At 36.0% G+C, this 22,883-nt stretch overlaps 1 protein-coding gene across 3 annotated transcripts in view; it reads left to right on the top strand.

Moving 5' to 3' along the window:
• Positions 1-4,271: 4,271 nt before the first annotated feature.
• Positions 4,272-22,883, top strand: part of FHIT (fragile histidine triad diadenosine triphosphatase) — a 1,065,768-nt gene continuing 1,047,156 nt past the window's right edge. Inside the window, exon 1 of one of the 3 annotated variants that reach the window (XM_039858526.1) lies at positions 4,272-4,373. The gene's annotated coding sequence lies outside the window, so the exon portion shown is untranslated. The remainder of the gene's footprint in view (positions 4,374-22,883) is intronic. The other 2 variants (XM_039858528.1, XM_039858527.1) reach the window with 2 other exon arrangements.

Raw genomic sequence — 22,883 nt, forward strand, 5'->3', positions numbered from 1 at the left:
AATTGTGTGGATGACCAGGTGCATTATCTAAAAGTGAAAGTATTTTAAAGAAAGATATTTTTTGTTCATATAATTTTTAGCTTCTACAGTAAAACATTTGAAAAACCAGTTCCAGGAAACATCAGTAGTCACCCATTTTTTTTTTTTTAATTTGCCATCCAATAAACAAAAGATCAATAATTATTGTGTTAGTAAATATCAGTTCTTTGTACGTGGCTGGATTGAGCTATTGTTTTTTTGGAAAGAGTAATCGCCAATAATGGAAATTAAAAAAAAAAAAATAAAGAACCATGTAAAATGAGATCGTGTAAATGGAAACTGTGTATAAAAAGTCCACACAAATAGGGGGAATGTTTACTGTGTATTAAAAAACTCATATAAAAAGTACTATGTAAATCGAGGGACGGGTGAATATGATTCTAAATCGCTGTGTTACAGCGTGTGTATAATAGGGTTTTACACATAGTTAGAAGACAGAAAATCTTGGTTCTCATTCCTGCTATTGACAGTGTAACTGTCTTTATACCATACACTCTCTCCAAGTCTCAGTTGTCCATCTGAGAATAGAGATGAATTATACCTTTCCCACTAAATGCTGCAAATTTGTAGAGACCAAATTAGTTAATGTATAGAGAAGAACATTTTTATTGCAATGTCCTCTCTTTGCGATTATGTACTGTGTTTTATTGGATGTAGTGGCTGTTTACAGCCTTGTGTCAGGTATTCAGAAACTGAACCTGGGCTCATCTAGAAAAAATACTGTTAAAAATCTGGAAATGTCTGTCATGAATGCAAGCTTTGATAGTGATGATCTTACATGTCACACACTTATCATTCTCGAGCAATACATTTGGTTGGTTATCACCGTCTTATCCATTTGTACCAGACTCAAGGTAGGTCCAACTTCAGATTTAGATACTTGGTGACGTGCTGCTGTCATGGTTATCAAACCAGGTCGTTACTGCTGCCTCTAATGGCTAAAGGCTATTACAATGACTCCCAGTTCCTCACATCAGCCTTCACCTCCCCAGAGACTCCCCTGTTGCCATTGAGACCTGAGATGCACTAGACTGGCTCAGCCCCCTCAGATGGCCATGAGGTGGATAACATTTGTCTTCCTTCTTCCTGACTGACTGTTCTGAGAAGCTGTCATTTCGTGGCCCCATTCCACTGATGGGCCAGGGAGATACGACAGTCAGTTGTGCTTGAGAACAGTGGTGGCCAGCTTAGAAATGTACCTTGTATCTGTTTTTGCTCCATCCCTGCAACATTTCCTTCTTCTCCCCTCTTGCTTTCCTGGGATGGCATGCTCTAATAAATTAGGAGCACGTAAGCTTTTACCTCAGGCTGGGTTTTCTGTGGAATCTGGGCTAACATGACATCTAAATATACAAAACAGTGTATGTGCTACACACACACACACACACACACACACACACCCACCCCTATACATATAGAGAGAAGGAGAGAGAAAGTGAATTGGGTTAAGCCAAAAGGAGAATTCAGAATTTGGTTTGCTAAGCATCTGCCTGAGGGGAAGGGATGCATTGAAGAAAGGCCTGTGTATACATTAAAGGGAGTAGGGGAAGATGGGCCACGAAGGGGCCAGTCAGGGTGTCTGTTGTCCAGCCCAGCCCCACACAGTTGGTCTGAGCTCCAGGGAGAAAGGGGAATGTAAGTGAAGGACTTAGCAAAACTCATCGGCTCACTTGCTATTAACAATTTAAATAGTAACTTTTTTTTTTTTTTACGACAAGTCGTTCTTTTTTATTGATAAAAGATTTCATTTGAAACAGGTATATATACAAATTAATAATATTGAAATATGTTTAAAATCTATAAGAAATATAAAAAAGGTAAATAGTGACTGAGTCAAGGAGATATTCTGGGTGCTGGAGATTCAATGGTAAACAATATAAATGTGGTCCAAGTCCTTATAAATATTAAAGTCTCATGGAGAAGAAAGACGATAAATAAGTGAATACCCAAAGAAAGGAAATAATTGAAAATTATTACAAGTGCTATGAAGAAAATACGAGTTGCAATAAAAAATAATAGAGGGGGTGGGGAAAGTCCCCGTTTGGACATGTTAGGGAAGACTTGTGCAGAGATGATCTAAAAGAGTGGAGATGACCATGTACAGAGTTGGAGGGGAGGGCCGAGAGCCTTCTAAGTTGGATGGAAGGCCCTGAGGTCGGAAAGATATGTTTGAGGAAGTGAAAGCACACCAGGCTGATTATATTTATGAAGCCCTAACTAATGACTGACACTGTTCTTAGCATTTTACATGTGGTATTTCACTTTACTGCTCCTAAGGATTCAATGAGATGTGTAGCTTTACATGAGAGGAAGCCGAAATACTGGGAAGTTATGTGGCTGGCTCAAAACTACACAGTGTACATGGTGAGCAGGACCTGAGATTCTGACCCAGGCTTCTCCTGGGGAGAAGTGAACCTTGGATTCCAGCCTAGGTCACTAGAAACTTCAGCCAGGTCACTCATGTTACCCTTGCTAGATGGCTTCCTGTAGAGAGAAGCTTGGACCAGGTCCCAGAAAGTCATGTAGACCTGGGCAGAATTTAGATTTTATTCTGAGTGTAACTGAGGAAGGCAATGAAAGGTTTTACCCTGGAATATATGATTCATTGAATATAGCTAGAAGGTACCTCTTGCTGCTATGTTTGGAATAGGTTGGAAGAGCGAGAATAAAAAGCAGGAATTAGAAGGCTTGGGTAGAGGCCTATGTAGGTAGTAATGGTGATTAATATTCAACCAACAGGATTCCTCCTGAAGTGAAGAAAGGAGAGGACTCAAGGGATATTTTGTAGATAAAATTGACAGATCTTTCTCATGGATTAGATGTGGGAGGGGAGAGAAAGAACCTAATCAGAGATATTTCCTCGGGGTGTGAGCAAATCAGGCCCAGGTGACAATGTTGTTCTCCCAAAGGGCGTTATCTGCATTTTTGCATGAACTTACCAATGTGCCTTAAGTGTGGAGAGCACTGAGTCAGGCACAGCTGCTGCTGCCTTGAGAGTTTGCCACTTGCAAAGTACTTGGTCTTGGCTCCTTGGTTAAGAAAACAGCCTAATTCTGGAGGATGTGGAGACGAGGTTCATGGTTAGGTACTGTCCTCAAGTAGAAGACCTTAGCAGAGGGGCACAGCAGGGTACTACAGTGATAGTATGGGAATAGCTCAGATAGCCAGTGGTTGTGCAGTGTTAATGTGACCTCATTTGTACCCAAATCAATATTTATAATATACTTACAGCTATGGCCACTTTTGACTATTGGCAAGTGCTCAGAATGGTTGAAATTCAGAATTAAGAGGTGTCATAAAGTTTGTTTAAGTGCTAAGCTACCAGGTGGCTGCAGTTTATATTGAGGCATATGCATTAGCTTTTATCCTCCTCCGCCCCAATATACTGATATAATCTGGAAGAGAGAACAGTGTCCAGCATTAATGTCCCCATTCTTCTGTTTTTTCCTGAGATGGATCTAATAAATGAGAGGGAGTGGTCTGAGACCTACTGGGTATACATCTCTGGGACCATCATCTGCGAGTTCTGAGTAAGCAGAAAGGCGATTTTCATTTTCTGTGATAACTTCCCACAGTAAGTAGGTGGGAGGGTGTGGTGATTGATGAGGTAAATTAGATGGAAAGTGGCTCAAATCAGATTCTAGGTGATTGTTCCTGCCTCTCGACTCACTGCACTTATTTTCTATTCCACTCATTCAGCAAATGATTATGGTCTGTCCTATGACGTTTCTCACATTGTTGCTGCATTCTTTACCTTTTTGCGTTATTCTCTCTGCTTTCTCCAGCTAGATCAGTTACTCCTTAGAGGCAGAAGTAGTGTCTTGTTTATTGTTCTATCCTTCTCATGCCTTACACAGAGTAAATGCATAATGACTGCGCAGTGTTTGATAGTTGCTGCTTCAGATGGGATGATTCCTAAAGAAGTTTGCTGAATTTATTCTGCCTTAGAAAAATAGAAAGTAAGGGTAAAAGCCACATAAAATATTGTAGCCTCTTAGTAAATGAATTTGAGATAATTTTGTCTCTGCCACAGAAATGGTTTAGTTTCTTTCTTTTTTTTTGTGACAATGAAACTTTGCTTTTCTAAACAGGATATGGTCAAGTCACGTGAAACTGTCAATATTTGAGCTATAAATATGGAAATATCATGTGGATCAATCTAATAAAACATGTGAGCCAATAATAATTTATTCTTATTCAGTCTGAGATGGAAATGAACTGATGGGAAGCAGACACCACTTCTGCTGTAACAGCTTATGGGAGAGAAGATGACGAGGCAAGGGAAGTGATGGCACTGCAAGCATCCTGGAACAATCATTGATTCTTGTCATAAGGTGGGACTTCTATGGCCGGCATGTCCTCTCTATTCTGATGGTGCCCAAGGCCATTTAGTGTCACCTCAGCAAAAATCATGATGGGGCTCAGAAGGGTAAAGGCATGATTCCTAAGTCCCATTCACTGTCCCACCCAGACATCTTGGGGACTGCCAGAGGTAAGTCAGGGAAGGCAGGATATGGCAGCTAATGTCACTTTTTCAGTTTTCTTCTATGTCCTTCCTTGTTTCTATTATATTCAATAAAATTGCCCCACTTTCTTTTCCTTCTTAATTAAACTCTGGGTTTTGATTCCTTCTTTATTAAACCCTGGGTTTTGATTCCTTCTTTATTAAACCCTGTGGATATGGGAGGGTTAGAAAAGGCTTGTATTAGCTGTTTCCCTCTTAATTCCTCTGGTTAACTCAGGGATATATTCTAGATTTCCCTAGATTCCTCATATTTACCAGCTGGTCAGCCTGGGTAGGAGGGGGGTTCCTTTGCCTTACTTACTATGAAGACAAAGCGGGGCCTGACTTCAGGTCAGAGAAGAGAGACTGGCAGGGGCAATTGAGGGCAAGGAAGATCTGTCATTGGAAATAGGAGCCAAAGAAGTCCAGGAGAACAAGTCTAGAAACTGAATTAATTGGAGAAAAGAAAATTATCAAGTATGTTTTCACCATTAGAGCAAGAAATATTTTTGAAACCCAGTCTGCCCTGGATTCTATCATTACTAAAAGCATGATTAGAAGGTAGCTTTCTGGAGTCAGAGAAGTACTGGAAATGAGGAGAAATACTTGATTTAATGTGTCGAGAACTCTATGTTACTCACAGCTATGACTCTAAAAAGGAGCCAAAACCATAGTATTAGGAAAAAAATTAAAGTATATTCAAACACTGTGCAACCCATCCCCCTCGTTATTACCTATCGAGAGAACTGTTGTGCTGTAGACTCTTTCATTCATTCTAGAAATGAACCTACCAGACTGTGTATATGATATGTTTCTTATAACAGCCCTGATAGTTAGAAAGACGGTATACCAGTTTATAAAGATGGAGAAAATGAAGCACAGAAGAGTTAAGAAAAAAACTTACCTAAAATTATACAGATTTCCTATTAGTCGCAGAGAGGGGATTCGAACTCAAGATTGTCTGATTCCAGAGCCAGTGCTTTTGTACTGTGCCTTGCTTTTCTTCTCTCTACTGGAGATGTCTTTAGAAAGGAAAAGGAGACAGGTGAAATCTCTGTAAAGAAAAAGGCTAACGGTAGCTACTGCCCCAGACTTGAAGAGTGGCAAAGGGCATTAAATGGGATGCCAGCTTGAGTTTCCCCTAAAAGAAGAAATGCAGAATCTGAGATCCCACTGCAAATCAGTATTGGCATTTTAACAAGATCGTAGGGTGATTTGTAGGCACATTAAAGTGTCCTAACCACCCCCAAGCTGCCTTTCTCTACTTGCTCCATCTTGGGTCCTTCAAGGATCCGACTCAAGGAAGGTACATGATATTAGCTGACAAGGCACATTTACAAACAACAGGGGTCACATGTTTTGTTTTTTTTTTTCTTTTCCTTAATACCCCCTAGTCTCTTTCCAGTCTTTTTTACTGTCTATATGGCAGTGAAGTAAGTAGAGAAAGAAACTGATACGATTAAGGAATAGGAATTTCTGACAGTTTTTTTGTGTGTGCCAGCCTCATGCCTCAAATTGTGCTAAACAATACGGCTAACAATGTCTCCCTTAATGGAGGACGCCAGCATCTGACCAGCAAGCACATCTGTTAGAATTATTACAGCACTTACAATTATTTGGAGGCTGTGCAGATTTGGTTTCTCACTCAATCCCAAAAACAGCTCTGTAGGTTTTACTTCTATTTCACACATACCCATATACTCAAGCATTGTAAGGGTGGCTGAGCATAAGTATGATAAATTTTAACCTTTAAAGACAAATTTGAGAAAACTGCTATTGGCTGAACCCCAGGGTTTAGAGTGGCCCATTTTGGTCATAATGCTGAACCAGCTACACTGTAACATTGGCTGCCTTTTACCACACAGGTTTGCTTTTAGCTCTGAGGATTATGCCATTTGCTTCTGCTTTCGGCATCAGTAGAACTATGCTTCCATGATTTTGTCTCTCTCATATTCCTCCCCCCCATGTGTGATTATGAATGCTATGTGAAGCAGAAATAAGACAAAAAAATTTCATAAGCTGGGTCTATCCTGTGGTCTCAACAGAAGTTTAGCAAATGTGACATGGTCATCAACAGGAAGCCCATCTACCTATCATCAGTCTGTCACGTTGATAAGGAACACCATGTCCAGTTTCTGCAGGGCATACTTTCAAACATGCCAACACATACATTCTTAGGAAAGAGTTAATAAAGGAAATCTTTTTAATAGAAATTCAGATTGCTTTTTTAAAAATGGAAAAAAAAATAGACATTCAAGGCACTGGGATTTTTAGTTAGTAGTAGATCTTGCAAGGAAATGTTTCTTCTCAGCACTGGCCTCCAGGAGAAAAGGAAATATTGGGGAGGGAAGTTCATTGTGAGATTTGAGATTTAAGACAATCCAGGGAGCCAAAGAATGTAATACACACTAGTGTGGAACATAGGGTATTTTGTTCTACATGTCACATTTTTCAGTCATCAAATTATTGTCTTCCTCTAGGGTCATTAAGAAAACATTTTCTACACAGAAACAGTAATCAAACAGTAGTTGATACAAAAGGTAAAACAGAACAGATAATGGGACTACCTCTGTCTTACATTAGAATATTACCCTGTGGCATTGTGTTTCATTGACTTTTATAGAGACATGCAATAAAAAAAAAAAAGTGGGAAGGTTAGTGTCTTTGGATTCAATTTGAAATGGTAAGATTCCATGTGCTTATTTCAAAATATGTTCAGTGGAATATCATTCTCAATGAAATATCTCAGTTTAAGTGTTAATGGACATATTAGATGAAGTTAATGAACAGTATAAGAAATTCCACTGTGTGGAGTTGATTTGATTTCTTTTAAGAAAAGTCTTAATGTGAAATTAGTGTTGGTAATAATTTGAATATATTTAATTCTCGTGCCCTATGATTTGTTATATATTTCTGTTAGGACAAATCGTATGTTCTATGTCTAGTTGTGAGTTGATGGTGGGTTGTGAAAACATTTTAGTGTTTTGTGATCAGCAGTTGTTTTTAGTGAAATGAAATAGAATGGAAGGGAATGGAGTAGAGTAAAACAGAATAGAAAAAATTGGATAGAATAGAAAATATCAGATTCATTTAATATGGTAAGAGATTTATTATGTACGTGTATACTTGGTCACTTTGTATATGCCTATAAATATCTGCATATATATATATATATATGTTATATAAATACATTCAATTCAATAAGGCAATGATTTTCAAACTTTTTTTTTTTTTAATGTAACCTACAATAAAGTTTGAAAACCACTGCCTTGGTGAATTTTGGCATGGTCATGATATAGTATCACCCGCGATTGGCCCATTGAAAATTTTACCTTTAGTAATGAACAAATGTCACTTTTTTTGACTTCTCATTTATTTGAAGGTTTTGAAATAGCTATACTACTCTTATTTTCTCTCTTTAACCTCTTTCTCCTGGAGACAGTGATTAGTTACGAAAAAGAGAAATAAAGCCACACTTCAAAGTTCAGCATATATTGGCATGCATAATTTTAGAAAAGGTAGTACTTCCTTTTTTAAAAAATTAATAATTCTGACATGTGCCTTTCTCATGCCTTTTCAGTTATCATGACTCATCTTAATACCACTGTTTGACATTAGATGACACAGCACAGAGGAAGAGAATCATTCAGAAATTAGGCACATAAAGGTTATTAAACTAATATTTAAAATTCTGGTCTTGCACATTTTACTTTACTCATAAGTAAATGCCACAAGTAGAAATTTGTGATCCCACACATGGACAAGCTTGAACCTGTGTCCATTTAAAGAAAAAAATGATACTGAGAAATTCTTATTTCATTTTAGCCTTTCTTCCAGGAATATTACTCATGGCTATCATCAACAACTATAATATCAAGCCAAAGATAAGGACAGAATTTTAAAAGCATAAAAGATTTCCTCATTTTTTAGAAAATTTTATAACTTGCTCTAGTCCTCAAATAACTAAGCATCTGTGAGGAACAGGGTAAAATGCCAATAGTAATATATCCTTGGAACTTCAAGAATAGAGCTATATAGTTATTTGATATTATTGATAAATTTTATGCCTCATGTCTTAGGTATAATGTAAATGGAGGTGGGAAATGAAAACATCAACAGTGGACTAGAATAAATTTTACCATGTACATGAGAAGTATCCCTAATGCCACTGTTATTTCAATTAGAGTTTTGTCTTAAACCTGAGGGTTAATCACTCTTGTTGACAACCTCGTTTGCCGTTATATGTTTTTTGTTGTAGCTGTATTAGTAAGGACTCTTGGTTGCAGATCTGAAACCTAGTCTTACTAATCTGGCTTATGCAATAAACGGCATTTACTGACTCCTGTAACTGGGAAGTTTTAGGTAGTTTTGGCTTCACTCTTAGGCAGGCCTTCTTTATATGTGGTGGTCACCACACTGGGCCTTCCATTCTTCCAGTATAGCAATCCCAGCAAAGTATCGTTTTCCAGTAGTTTTTTTTTTTTTTAATTGTTTATTGTGGTAACATTGGTTAATACAATTATATAATTTTCAGGTGTACATTATAATTTGACATCTGTATATTCTATTGTGTGTTTACCACCCAAAGTCCAGTTTCCTTCACCTACCATATATTTAATGCCCTTTACCCACTTCACCCTCCCTCTACCACCCTATATTTGACCTCCTTCACCCCGTCTACCTCTCCCATCTTCCCCCACCCCCTACCCTCTGGTAACCACTAGTACTGTAGTTGGTGTCCATGAGTCTCTGTTTGTTTTGTTAATTTGTTGCTTTTAGGTTTATATCTCCCATATAAATGATATCATGTGATTTTCAACTTTTTCTGTCTGGCTTATTTTGCTTAGCATGATTGTCTCGAGGTCCATCCATGTTGTCGCAAATGGTAGTGTTTCATCTCTTCTTATGGCTGAGTATAATATTCCATTGTATAGATGTACCACAGCTTCTTTAGCTATTCATCTATCGTAGGACACTTTGGGTGCCTCCATGTCCTGGCCACCATGAATAATGCTACTATGAACATAGGTGTGCAAATATCTTTGCGGATATGGGTTTTCAAGTCTTCGGGGTAAATACTCAGTAGAAAGATTGCTGGATCATATAGTAGGTTAACTCTTAGTTTTCTGAGATACCTTCATACTGTTTTCCATAGTGAATATACCAATTTGCAGTCCCGCCAGCAGTGTATGAGGGTTTCTTTTTCTCCGCATCCTCTCCAACATTTGTTATTCCTTATCCTATTGATTATAGCTATTCTAACAGTTGAGAGATGGTATCTCGTTGTGGTTTTGATTTGCATTTCCCTAATAGCTAGTGATGTTTGGCATCTTTTCAAATATTTGTTGGCCATTTGTATGTCTGCTAGGGAGGAGTGTCTGTGCAGGTCCTCTGTCCATTTTTTGATTGGAACATTTGTTTTTTCATTGCTATTGAGTCGCATGAGTTCTTTGTACATTTTGGATATTAGGCCCTTATCGGAGGCATTGCTTGCAAATATATTTTCCCATTCGGATGGTTGTCTCTTTATCTTGTTGACGGTTTCTTTTGCTGAGCAGAAGCTTTTTAGTTTGATGTAGTCCTATTCATTTATTTTAGCTTTTACTTCCCTTGCCTTTGAGGTTGAATTCATAAAATCCTCTTTAAGTTCAAGTTCCCTGAGTTTAGTTCCTAGGTTTTCTTCTATGCATTTTATTGTTTCAAGTCTTATATTCAGGTCTTTAATTCATTTTGAGTTAATTTTGGTGTATGGTGATAGACAACAGTCTAGTTTCATTCTTTTGCAGGTGGCTTTCCAGGTTTCCCAGCACCATTTATTGAAAAGGTTTCCCTTTCTCCACTGTATGGTTTTGTTTTTGTTTTTTTTTTTTGTCAAAAATTATTTGCCCATGTAAATAGGCATTTACTTCTGGACTCTCAATTCTGTTCCACTGGTCCGTGTGTCTGTTTTTCTGCCAATACCATGCTGTTTTGTTTACTGTTGCTTTGTAGTATAATTTGAAGTTGGGCAGAGTGATGCCTCCAGCATCATTCTTTTTTCGCAGGATGGCTTTGGCAATTCGGGGTCTTTTGTGCTTCCATATAAATCTGATGATTTTTTTGTTCTATTTCTTTAAAAAGTGCCAATGGGATTTTGATGGGGATTGCATTAACTCCGTATAATGCTTTAGGTAATATGGTCTTTTTAACTGTTGGTTCTTCCAATCCAAGAACATGGAATATCTTTCCATTTCTTTGTATCTTCTTCGATTTCTTTGAATAGGTTCTTGTAGTTTTTATTATATAGGTCCTTCACATGTTTTGTTAAATTTATTCCTAGGTATTTTATTCTTTTTGTTGCAATTGCAAAAGGAATTATTTTTTCTACTTCTTTTTCTGACACTTCATTATTAGAGTATAGAATGTTATGGATTTTTGAACATCGATTTTGTATCCAGAGACTTTACTGTATTTGGTTATTTTTTCTAGTGGCATTCTTGTGGAGTCTTTAGGGTTTTCTATATAGAGAATCGTGTCAACCACAAATAGTGACAGCTTGACTTCTTCGATTCCTATTTGAATGCCTTTTATATCTTTCTCTTATTTGTTTGCACTTGCTAGGACTTTCAATGTTATATTGAATAACAGTGGCGATAGTAGACAGCCTTGCCTTGTTCCTTTTACTTTTTGGTAGGTGTTTGATGATTGTTTTAATTTCATTACTGCTGATCAGTCTGTTTAGATTTTCCAGATCTTCTTGATTTAGTCTAGGAAGATTGTATTTTTCTAAGTACTGGTTCATTCCTTCTATGTTATTAAATTTGGTATTATATAATTTTTCATAGTATTCTTGCATGATCCTTTGTATTTCTATGATGTCAGTTGTAATTTTCCGTCTTTCATCCCTGATTTTATTTATTTGTGCCCTTTCTCTTTTTTCTTTAGTGAGTCTAGACAGGGATTTGTTAATTTTATTAACCTTCTCAAAGAACCAGCTCTTCGTTGTATTTATTTTTTCTATTGTTTTTTTGTTGTTGCTGTTATTTTCAATTTCATTTATTTCTGCTCTAATTTTGATTATTTCTTTCCTTCTGCTGACTTTAGGCTTCATTTATTCTTCCTTTTCTAGTTTTTTAAGATGAAGTATTAGGTTATTTATTTGCACTCGTTCTTATTTTTGGAGATAAGCCTGTAATGATATGAACTTTCCTCTTATAACTCCTTTTGCTGTGTCCCAAAAGTTTGATATGTTGTACTATCATTATTATTCGTTTCTCCTTATCTCTTGATCTCTCTTTTTATTTCTTCCCTGACCCAGTTATGTTGTTTAATCTCCATGTAATTGTGGTTCTTTCTGCTTTCTTTTTGCAGTTGATCGCTAGTTTCAAAGCTTTATGATCAGAGAATATGGTTGGTATGATTTCAACCCTCTTATATTTGTTGAGGCTATTTCTATGTCCCAGTATGTGGTCGATTCTTGAGAATGTTCCATGTGCACTAGAGAAAAATGTATATGCAACTGTTTTGGGACGGAAGGCTCCGTATATGTTAATTATGTCCAGTTGGTCTAATGTGTCATTTAAGGATATTATTTCCTTATTGATTTTCTGTTGCGATGATCTGTTCATATCCGACAGTGGGGTATTTAGGTTCCTACTATGATAGTGTTTTGGTCTTTTTCTTCCTTTAGTTCTGTTAGTAATTGCTTTACATATTTTGGGTCTCCCTGATTGGGAACATAGATATTAATAAGTGTTATGTCTTCTTGGTGTATGATTCCCTTTATCATTATGAAGTGTCCCTTAGTATCTTTCTTTACCTTTTTTATTTTGAAGTCTATTTCATCTGATATTAGTACCATTACTCTTGCTTTTCTCAGAATGCTATTTGCTTGAAATATCGTTTTCCATCCTTTCACTCTGAGTCTATATTTGTCTTTGGAGCTGAGATGTGTCTGCTGGAGGCAGCATATGGTTGGGTTTTGTTTTTTGATACCTTCTGCCCCTCTGTGCCTTTTTTTGGTGAGTTCAGTCTGTTTACATTTAGGGCGATTATTGAAATGTGAGGTCTTCTTATAGCTTTTTTATCTTTTGCTTTCTGGTAGCTCGGTGTTTTCATTGCTTCCTTGTCCTTGTGTTTCTATTCTCTTTATTTGTTTGGCTTTTGTGGGTTTTGCCTCTGGTTCTTTTTGTTTGACGTTATATACTTCAGTTCTGAATCTTCTGTGTGTGGTTACCATTATGAATATGAAAAGGATAGTTATATATATATAGTCATCCATTTTCTTCTGCACATGCCTTATCTCTATTCCCCTTTGCAAATTTGGATCTTTGAATCCTCCCCTTCTCAGTCATCGTTATCTCAATCTGTCCCTATGCATGCTGAACGTTCATTACTATCTTGCTATAGCAATTCTTTTCTCATTACTCAAGCTTCTAATGCCCCGTTCTTAGTAAGGGTTGCATTCCTCTGCTTCTATTTGCCTAATAGTCACTTCACTCCTATTATTTATTTATTTATTTTCGGTCATTTTGTTTTAGGTGAGCTGACCCCTTTCAGTATTTCCTGTAGTACAGGCCTTGTGGTGGAGAATTTCCTTAATTTTTGTGTGTCTGGAAAGGTCTTAATTTCTCCTTTATATCTAAAGGAGAGCATTGCTGGATACATTATTCTTGGATGGTAGTTCCTTTCTCTTAATAGTTTAAATATTTGATTCCATTCCTTTCTGGCTTGCAAGGTTTGTGCTGAGAAGTCCGAGGATAATCTAATGGGTTTTCCTTTATAAGTTACCTTTTTCTTCTCCCTGGCTCCCCTGAGAATTCTATCTTTGTTGTTGATTTTTGACAAGTTTAATACAATGTGTCTTGGTGAAGGCCTTTTTAGGTTGAGATAATTGAGTGTTCTGTTGACTTCTTGAATTCCAAGCTCCAGTTCATTCCTTAGATTTGGGAAATTCTCATCCACTATTTGTCTGAAAATGCTTTCTAGTCTCTGCTCCTTTTCCTTGCCTTCAGTAATGCCCATTATTCTTATGTTTCCTCTCCTGATGGTATCAGCTAGTTCTTGAATTTCTCTTTCATTATTTTTCATTCTTTGGTTTCCCTCTTCTTCCTCTGATTTATTTCTAGGTTTCTGTCTTCAGTATCTCTGATCCTTTCCTCCATTTGTTTGACTCTATTTCCTAAGCTTGTTATTTCATTTTTCAGCTCTTGCAGTGTTTTTTTTTTTAATCTCCAGAAGTTCTATTTGGTTCTTTTTGAGAGTTTCAATCTCCCTGCTCTGCTCATCTAGTTGTTTTTTCAATTCCTGAAATTGTTGATATGACCTGTTTTGGAACTCCCTGAGTTTTTTCAGAAGTACCATCCTGAATTTAAGCTGCATATTTCTCTGTCTTTGAGCTTATTTTCTGGATATTTTTCTCTTTAAGTATAAGAGGAGGAACAGGTTCTACAAAGGAAAAAAAATGGGCTGCTATCCCAAAGGCAAGATTTTATGTAAATGCCGAGCAAGAAAACATAGAAGATGATACAACAGAACTCTTAGTTTGACTTTAAAAAACTTTAATGCATTTATTTTTTAAAAATAGGGAAATTATCTCTTTCTCTCCATTAAATGAGTTATTCATTTAAAAAACATATATTGACCCAGGCATAGATAATCGCTTTCACTTCTCAGAGAATATGAATTGTGTCCATGATTTTGACCAAGTGTCTGCAATATTTTATTAAATGATTTTCATCATTCTGGGTAATAAACAGGTGATTTGACTTAGCAGAATACAAGTGCTATTTTTAATTCTTAGTGCACTCTTGAGGGCTTCCAAATAATAATAGCATCTTTAAAAGCTTTGGATTCTCCACAGAGCAATAAAATTGTGCTGAGTATTGTCTGTGATAAATAACACATCTCCTTTGTCTTCTCTTCCATATTCTTGCTTGAGAAAGATCCAGATTTCCTGACGTTATCTGAGGGTCGATTGGTTAATGAAGGTCAATACTTTTTTGCCTTACATCACATATTTCATTGTGTTCATATTCGAGTAATGAGAATGTGATAAGTTTTTAAAAATGTTAAAAATCAGGGAAAATAAAAGCATGAACACATCATTAAGAAACATAATTTAAACCTTTGTTTTCTAAAATGGAAATAGCTTAATTTCTTTTCTTATCAGTGGAGTTCAGTGCTTGAGGAACCAAGATTTTCCCTGAGATCTTGCCGCATACTCCTAGGGTGATACAATAAAAAAGGAAGTTGTAAATACCTGATAAGAAACTCAAAGTCAAAAGAAAAAAAAAAAAAGAAAAAAAGATTTTGGCGGTCTAATAGAATCTCACAGAGTTCAGAGCTTCTGAGAAGGTAGGATCCTGGTATACACTCAAGGCTTTTAATTGAGGCCCTGAATAGCTACATCTTAGGATAAGAGCAAACTGGAAATATATCAGCCTCAGTTGAATCAAGATGATCTGTCTTTATTCTATATTCGTGCCAAAAGAAAATCAAAACAATTTTGGAGAAAGAGAACATGGTTCAAATTTGTACAATTTTCCATAAACAATGTATCTGTCATTTACTAAAATATTAATAGGCATACCAAGAAATAGGAGGAAATGACCAAAAATTAAGAGATAAAAATAACCAAAGTAATAGATCCAGAAGCTTTAGACCTTAAATAGTCTTACTTCATTAGTAAGGAAAAGAAAGATTCTTTGGTAGTCTCCATGGAAGAGAGTCACTGTTCATTCTCAGAAGCCCCAGCAAACTTTTCCTCTGCTTCACTGGCTTTCTTTAGATTCTGTGTCCTTTCCTCAACCAATTACTTGGCTAGAGATCTAGGATTCACCAGTAGGTTTAAGCCCATCAGGCTCCATTTTAATATTTGGGGGTGAGATTTAATTACATTATTAAGTCTATTTTTGTATATGTTGGAATTCTTCATACCATAAACCATGACAAATAAAATATATATAAAATTAGAGTAAAAAGCACCAAAAACACAGAAGGTGGCAATGGAGCGTTGGGTAAATGAGGTTGAAATGATATAAAGTCCTTATCTAGTCCATATCCAGTGAGTGGTCAAAAGATTAATTATGATAGTTTCAAATAAGAAACATTTTAGTTTCTAGGGTAACTATTTAAAGAATGCATAACTAGTAAGCTGAGAGAGAGAGAAAGTAGAATAATAAAAACCATATTCTTTAATTGAAGACAAAAAAAAAGAACCAAGAAGTGTGGGACAAATGAAGAACATATTAAGGTGGCGAATGAACACATATATTACAGTAATTACATTTATATGAAAAGACTAAATTATTCAATTTAAAAACAAAGATTATCAGACTGTATTATAAAAACAGGACAATTATATGCTGAATACATGAGGCATACTTAAAATATAAAGCCATATTAAGTTTAAAAGTATATAAAAAAATACCATGCAAACACTTCACGGAAAGATTTAGTGTAGCTATATGTATGCATACAAATGGCACAACCCTATAATATTAAAAAGTAAGCAAATAATATTACTAAAAGGAGAAATATACAAATCTTCCAATTTAGAATTTTACCATATTTCTTTCAATAATTGATAGAACATGCAGGAAAAAAACAATAAACATAGAAGATTTAGATACCTCACTTAACAAATATGACCTAATTGTAATGTATAGAACATTGTACCCATCAACTGAAGAATATATATTTTTTAATTGCACAAGGAAGATTTAGCAGTAGTCCATATTCCTAGACATAGGCATTTCTTACCAAATCTCAAAGGATTGAATCTATAGAGTTTATTTTCTGATCACGGTTGTATTAACCTGAAAATCAGTAACAGAATGATGAGAGAATTCCAATATTTGGAAATTAAGTAATACTATTCTTTCATGTGTCAAAATAAATAATCGCAATGAAAATTAGAAATATTTTTAACTGATAATGAAAATGTAACGTATCAAACCTTGTGGGTTGTAGCTAAAGCAGTCCTTATAGAAAAATTTATAGCTTTAAATTTTTACATTAGGAAATAAGAAAGGCTAAATGTTAGTGATCTAAACATCAGTCTCAATAACTCAGTCCGGGTTTCCTACAGGAAGTACGTCTAGGCTGAGATTTCTGTATCTAGCAGTTCTGGTACGGTGAAGAAATCGAGGCAGGAGCACCTGTGTCACCTTTAGTTAATTGAATAAAGGATCTGTAATTGCTTTGTAGTGAGTAGTCTTTATATGGCTATGGGTGGAAAAGATGATGCTTTTTCTGGCTCTTGTTTGCTTTGTCTGATTTCTTTGTGTTTTACTGCTTTTATCTATGAACCCTTGCAGAGCCACATGAGAATTATCTCCACTCAATTTAGTATGAGCATACCGTAGTTTATTGTGCCTCACTTTATCGTGCCTCACAGATGTTGTGCTTTGTACAAATTGAAGACAGGACCTGCCACCAGCAAAATGATTACGACTCGCTTTATTGCGGTGGTCTGAACCATATATGTGAGGTATGCCTGTATCTGATCTTGAAGAGATATTTTTAGAAGATTAGCTGAAATGTGTTTTGTGTATGATGGAGTGTATTTAAGAGTCATGCAGAATCCCAGCTTTGTAGGAGTGACTGCCTATGACTCTGTCTCCGTGAACTGTTTTCCCACCCAATGGGCTGGCACCTACAGCCGTGCCCGCACAATATGACTCTCTGAATCTGGAATATCTAGAATTCACTCTTTGTTGGATACTGACAGCAGAGGCCCGTGGCCTAATATTGCCGGCAAATTTCGGTGAAAATCTGGATTTCTGTTATTACACAGCTAAAGTTGAGAAGCAGCATGAGCTCTGTTGCAAGCCCTTTTCTTCTAACTTCTTGTTTCACACCTGGTCAGCTTCACACCTTTAATTACCTGCCTGGCCCCTGTAGGTGTTTAAATTGGTACTACCTGCCCTATAGTTGGGATTAGACCAGGTGTGGACTGATCTTGGCATCAGCTGGGTTAATCAGATTTTTTTCTCTGGTCATTTTGAAGCAGTGCTCAGGACTTACTTGGTTTTCATTTAAGCTGCAAAGAGATACAAATATTTGGTCTTGTCAATGCGAAAGCAGAGAAAGCACATGTAACGACAGAGGCAATAGGGTGAATATTTCAGAAAGTAGAGACACAAGAAACTGTTGTCCCAGAGAAAGTGAGTGCATTGATATTGGTTCTGAATGATTTCCCACTTCCTGGTCTGTTTCCTCATGAGGTTGGCTATACTTCCTGTCCTATGTGCTATGAAATACCTCTCCTACCTCTAATTCCTCACCCAGGAACCCATTTGACTTGAGCTCCTCTAGTGGACTTTTGTTTTTTTGTAACTAAATGAATCTTAATTAAGAGGCTTTCTCATGGATTTTATATTTGCTTGAATAGAGAAATGGAATTTAGGTTTCCAGTAATTCATCATGAATGCTCTAGTTGGATTAAAACAAAATCTTATAATCATTGAGTAGGATATTCGAGTGACCTTTAGAAACCTCTGGACTACTCTGCTGAATTAGCAGAACAAGATCTTGGCGTCATTGAGTAGCATTTTGATCATTAGAAACTTCTGGGTTCAAGACTTAAATCGACATAATGAGATTTTATAGTGATTATGAATAATCTGGAAGGTTGCCTAGCTGGCTTCTTAATCTCGATGTTTAAAAAAAAATTATAATATAATGTTTTATATTTACGAAATGATATATTTGGAGTATAATAAATTAAACACTGAATCTACAATCTAATTTAGGAACTATAACACTGCCATCTATCATGTGTTCCTTCCCTGACTTTCCATTCTTGCAGTAACCATTATGCCAAAAGAATTGATGTAGTAGATGAATTTTTCACTCATGCTCCCTTTGCTTTGCTTTTCTCTATAAAATCATTTTGTCACATATTATAGATCCCTAAACAAGACATTTTAGTTTTTGAGTGTTATATAAATGGCTTTATATGATATGTCATTGCTTCCCAACTTCACATCATGGCTTACACTGAACTTGAAAATATTGTACAGTGCCTTTGGATAAATAATATCTATGTCTCACCATAGGACTCTGGCCACTCCAGCTACTATTCACCTTCAGAACTAAGGGGATCAGTGTGTTAGGATGTGTATAACCTAGTCATTGGAGTATACTACTTGGAAAGCACTACTGTACATAGTCTTCTACACATTCTGTTTCCCTTTGATTTTATTGTGTCTAAGCTTTATTCCTGTAGATCCATGTGGTCATTCCTTTTTACTGGTGAATAATATTCTTATGTGAACATATGAGCATTTCTCTCTTATTCTATTTAGATTTCTTCTTTGCTTTTCATTTACAGTTGTGATTAAACCAGCCTACCATGACTAAAGAAAAACTGCTGAATTTGATTTAGTGTTGTTTCAGGATTCAAAGAGGTGCTTTTAAATTTTGGTTTTAAAAATCTGTTTAGTTTTAGATTAGCTCTCAGAGTATATGGCAACAAGAGAGAGAGTTAATTCGATAATTATATAAGACACAATTTTCTTTACTTACATTATTAAGACAAAATAGCAATATGTGCCAGTGAAATCTACCTTCAGATCAGTGGAAATTTACTTAGGCGAGTAAACTAAGGAGTACTGAATTATGAAGATTTTACACTGGCATCAATATTTTTGATATTTAATATGTATTGGGATCTGAAATGAACTATACAATCTAGTTCAGCAATGGCAAATATATTTCACTTCATGTTCCAAGTCCATTTCATTGGTAGCGTTTGCATGGGGTACTACTGGAAAAGGGTTTTGAGTCCATGTCACGGTTCTCTAGGTAAAACTTCAGTGATCAGTTATTGATGTTTGCCCTGGGTCTGCATAATGGGAATAAGGACATATATACTACATATTTGCCTTCATAAACTAGTGTCTCCATTCTGCCTCTCCTTCTATGATTATCTTGAAACCATCTTGATCATCTCAATGTGTTTGAATTTGTAGCTTACCCCTTTTGGAAAACCAAATTCATAATTACATTGAAAAGTCAAACAGCATCACATAGTTGTGCTCTTCTCTCTGGCCATTAATTTTGGTCTCTAATTACCTTCACCACAAGATGCTTCTCTTACAAATACCCAAAATATTCCACTCCTTTGGTAAGGCATATTTTAACATCATTATTGAGCCCCAAACTGGAAAATAGATAAAATGCCTTTAGTAGCCTCAGTTTCAGGGTTTTGAACTCAGGTTTCTATAGATACATCTCGTCCACTACAATTAGAGTAACAAAGCTTCTGTTGACTTTCCAGGGCCTATTAAATGTTATTTTAAGATAATATCTTTTCTTGTCCTTCATCTATGAATATTTGGTCAGGAAATGGTCATAAAAAGCTTCAAATCCCAATTGAATAATGTGTTCTCAAAAGTAGCTGCCAAGTGTAAATACCACTGATATACATTCATGCATGTGATAGTATATAAATAACCTGAAAAACATAGCAAAGGTCAATCAATTATGCATATGTCAGGATGCTTTCCATTTGGATTGAGTCATTTTAGCAAATGACATCATATGTCCTTTAGAGTCTATTGTGAAATGTGGCTTTAGTCGTTATATGTTGGTTTCTTCTCTGGGTTACCAGAATGGCAGTGGTAACCCCATAATATATTTATTTATTATAATATATAATAAATAAATATATTAAACTCTATGGGAGCTGATTTCATAATTAGTGTATAGTGATGAAGGCTTCTTATTCTGTAGAAAACCTTTGGGCCTCATCCACCAATTTCTCTTTTCTTATCCTTCTTAGTTGATATTTTAAAGAACTTGAATGCAAAAAATTTGAAAATGAGCCAGATGCTCTTTATATAACTGCAGTGGATATCTTTCCATGAAATTGTCAGCAGGGAATCAATACTAATAAATCTAGCACTCTTCTAATCTCTTTTAACTTTACCACTGCTCCTCTGGAATATGGCTACTTGGATCCTGTAAGTTTGGCTTATGATTTCTACTTGATCTGATGGGGAGTGGTCACACCAGATTGCCATCCGCTAGAGTGACTGACAAGATGAGCTGTTGTAGAAGATGGGAAGGGATGTTGGCATTTTCCAATAGGAGCTGAATTTAGCTTATAGACCAAGTGATAAAAGGAGCTGCCAAGTTCAGTCATTTCTGATTAGTCAGGGCTTGAGGAAGTAAATGTTACTTGACAGAATTTAATGTGTGATTTTTCCCTCCCTTCAGAATATTTTGGAAATGGTAAAAAGTTATTGACTTTTTTTTTTTTTTTAAGTAGGATGGCTTAGAATCAAGAGGGACTTAGAGTCGAAATTGCTGTCCTGTTTTATAGGCATTTATAGTTGGAATCTAAGTTGGTTCAGAATCCTTCGAAGGAAGAAGGCTTCGGTATCCTTAGCATTAATGAAAGGAAACAGTCCTTGTCTTTAGGGAGTTTATAGTCTAACAGAAAGACAGATATGCAAATTATTACCACAGTATAAAATGATAGCTGTTCTAATAGAGATATGTGAGATGTGTGTAAATTCAGGCAGTATTGATTTTTGGCACTTATTTATATTATCTTTTACTTATTTGGGCCCTAGATAGCTGAGAAACATGCCTATATTTATTATTATCAAGGTGTATTGAGAATGGACTTTCACCTTTCAAGATGACCACCTTGTGTTTTGGTGATTTAGAGGCAAATGCCTTGTTCTTGGAATGATACTTATTATTTTGTACACAACCCAAAGCCTTACTTCATTTTGGTAAAACTCCATAGGCTCCCAGGGACTATCCTTTGATTATGTCCACATGAACACCAAAACATATGGCTAAAAGGTGAATAAATAGGTCAAGTTGTAATTGTTCCTTGTGGTATCTACCATTCGATTGCAAGGTCTTGTCTTCTTTTCCCCACTATCGTGGTTGGCTGAGATTATAGTCTGTGGTCATGGATCAATGAGTTGATTCATTGTGGTATAGATAGCACAAAACGGGGCCTGTTAGACCAATTTGCCCCTTTTAATCAAGACAAAACTTTGCCACCCAGAAGACTTCTGCTTATGTTTCGTTGTATAGAATTTATCCCTAGTTGTAAGAGTGCTGGAGAGACGGGGTTGTGAATGGAGGCTGGATTGACCAATCGATGTTTTCTAAACTTTCAATTTTATTATCCAAATATAACCATTGTCGATAAATGTGATAATCCTATACCTACTGTTTTTGCAATGTGTTTTTACCTCTAAATAATACCATGATTTTTTTCATGTTGTTAAATATTCCGCTACATAATTTTTAATGTCTACATAGTATTCCACTTTACAGCTATATGTAATTAATTTGAACAACTTTTTTTTAAAAACAAAATTTCAAACAAAATTTCTTTTGTTTGAAATTTAGGATTTTAAAATTTTATTCTCATAACTAGTGCACTTGTGTACATCCTTGTAGCTATATCTTTTTCAGAACTACCTCGACCCTTTTTCTTTCTTTTTTTTTTGACTCCCTTTAAAAAAATTCTGCTGGTAACAATGAAATAAATAGATAACCAGATATTTAGGTACTCTCTTTAAACAGAGTCTTGAGAAAGGAATTCTATCATATTTCAGATAACTTAGATTATACATAAAAGATGCAAAATAGCTTATTGATTTTGCAAAATCAGAGAAGCAATTGATAAATTCAGAAACAGGATAGGGAGGAGTTATTTTCTGATGGAATCAATTTAATCAGTTTGAAATGACTTCATGTCTTTTATAGGTCTGGTTAAGGTGATCTGGCAGTTCGCAGATATGTTAATTTTCAGAATTCCTTCTGCCTGAAAATATATTTTCATCTGGCATTGTGTTTCTTTTTACACAAAGGTTGTCAAATGAAAGTGTGAAGATAGTTCATCTCACAGCTCATCTGTCAGAATGTATCGCAGGCATGTTGAGGCTTAAAGCCTAGCATCCACACCAGCTAAAAGCAGAGGTTGCAGAGGTTTGGCTTCTAGGGAAGTAAAAGGGAAAATGCTGACACCGGCCCCATGCCTGCCATCATTACTGTAGTCTTCGGGAGGGGATTAATGGGGCCTTCCCTTGTTTGAGAACTAACAGTGGAATAGCAAAGGCAAGCATAGGACACAGAGTTCTGATACTTGCTGAGTACATTACCTCTTATAATAGGGTTTTAAATGTCAATGCTTTTTCAAATATATATATGAGGAATTCTAATTGAGCAGCTGGCCCATATGCTTAAACTATATCCCACTATGTGTTTCTTTTTTTTTTAATGTTGCAAAATAAGGTTAATTTTTATGGTGGATATTTTATAATCTGCTTTCTGTTATGTGCCAGACAAATTGAGGGCAATGGAAACTGATGGGTGGTGAAGA

Source organism: Pteropus medius, unplaced genomic scaffold, assembly GCF_902729225.1.
Source record: "Pteropus medius unplaced genomic scaffold, Ma_sr-lr_union100, whole genome shotgun sequence".
Taxonomy (NCBI): Eukaryota; Metazoa; Chordata; class Mammalia; order Chiroptera; family Pteropodidae; genus Pteropus; species Pteropus medius.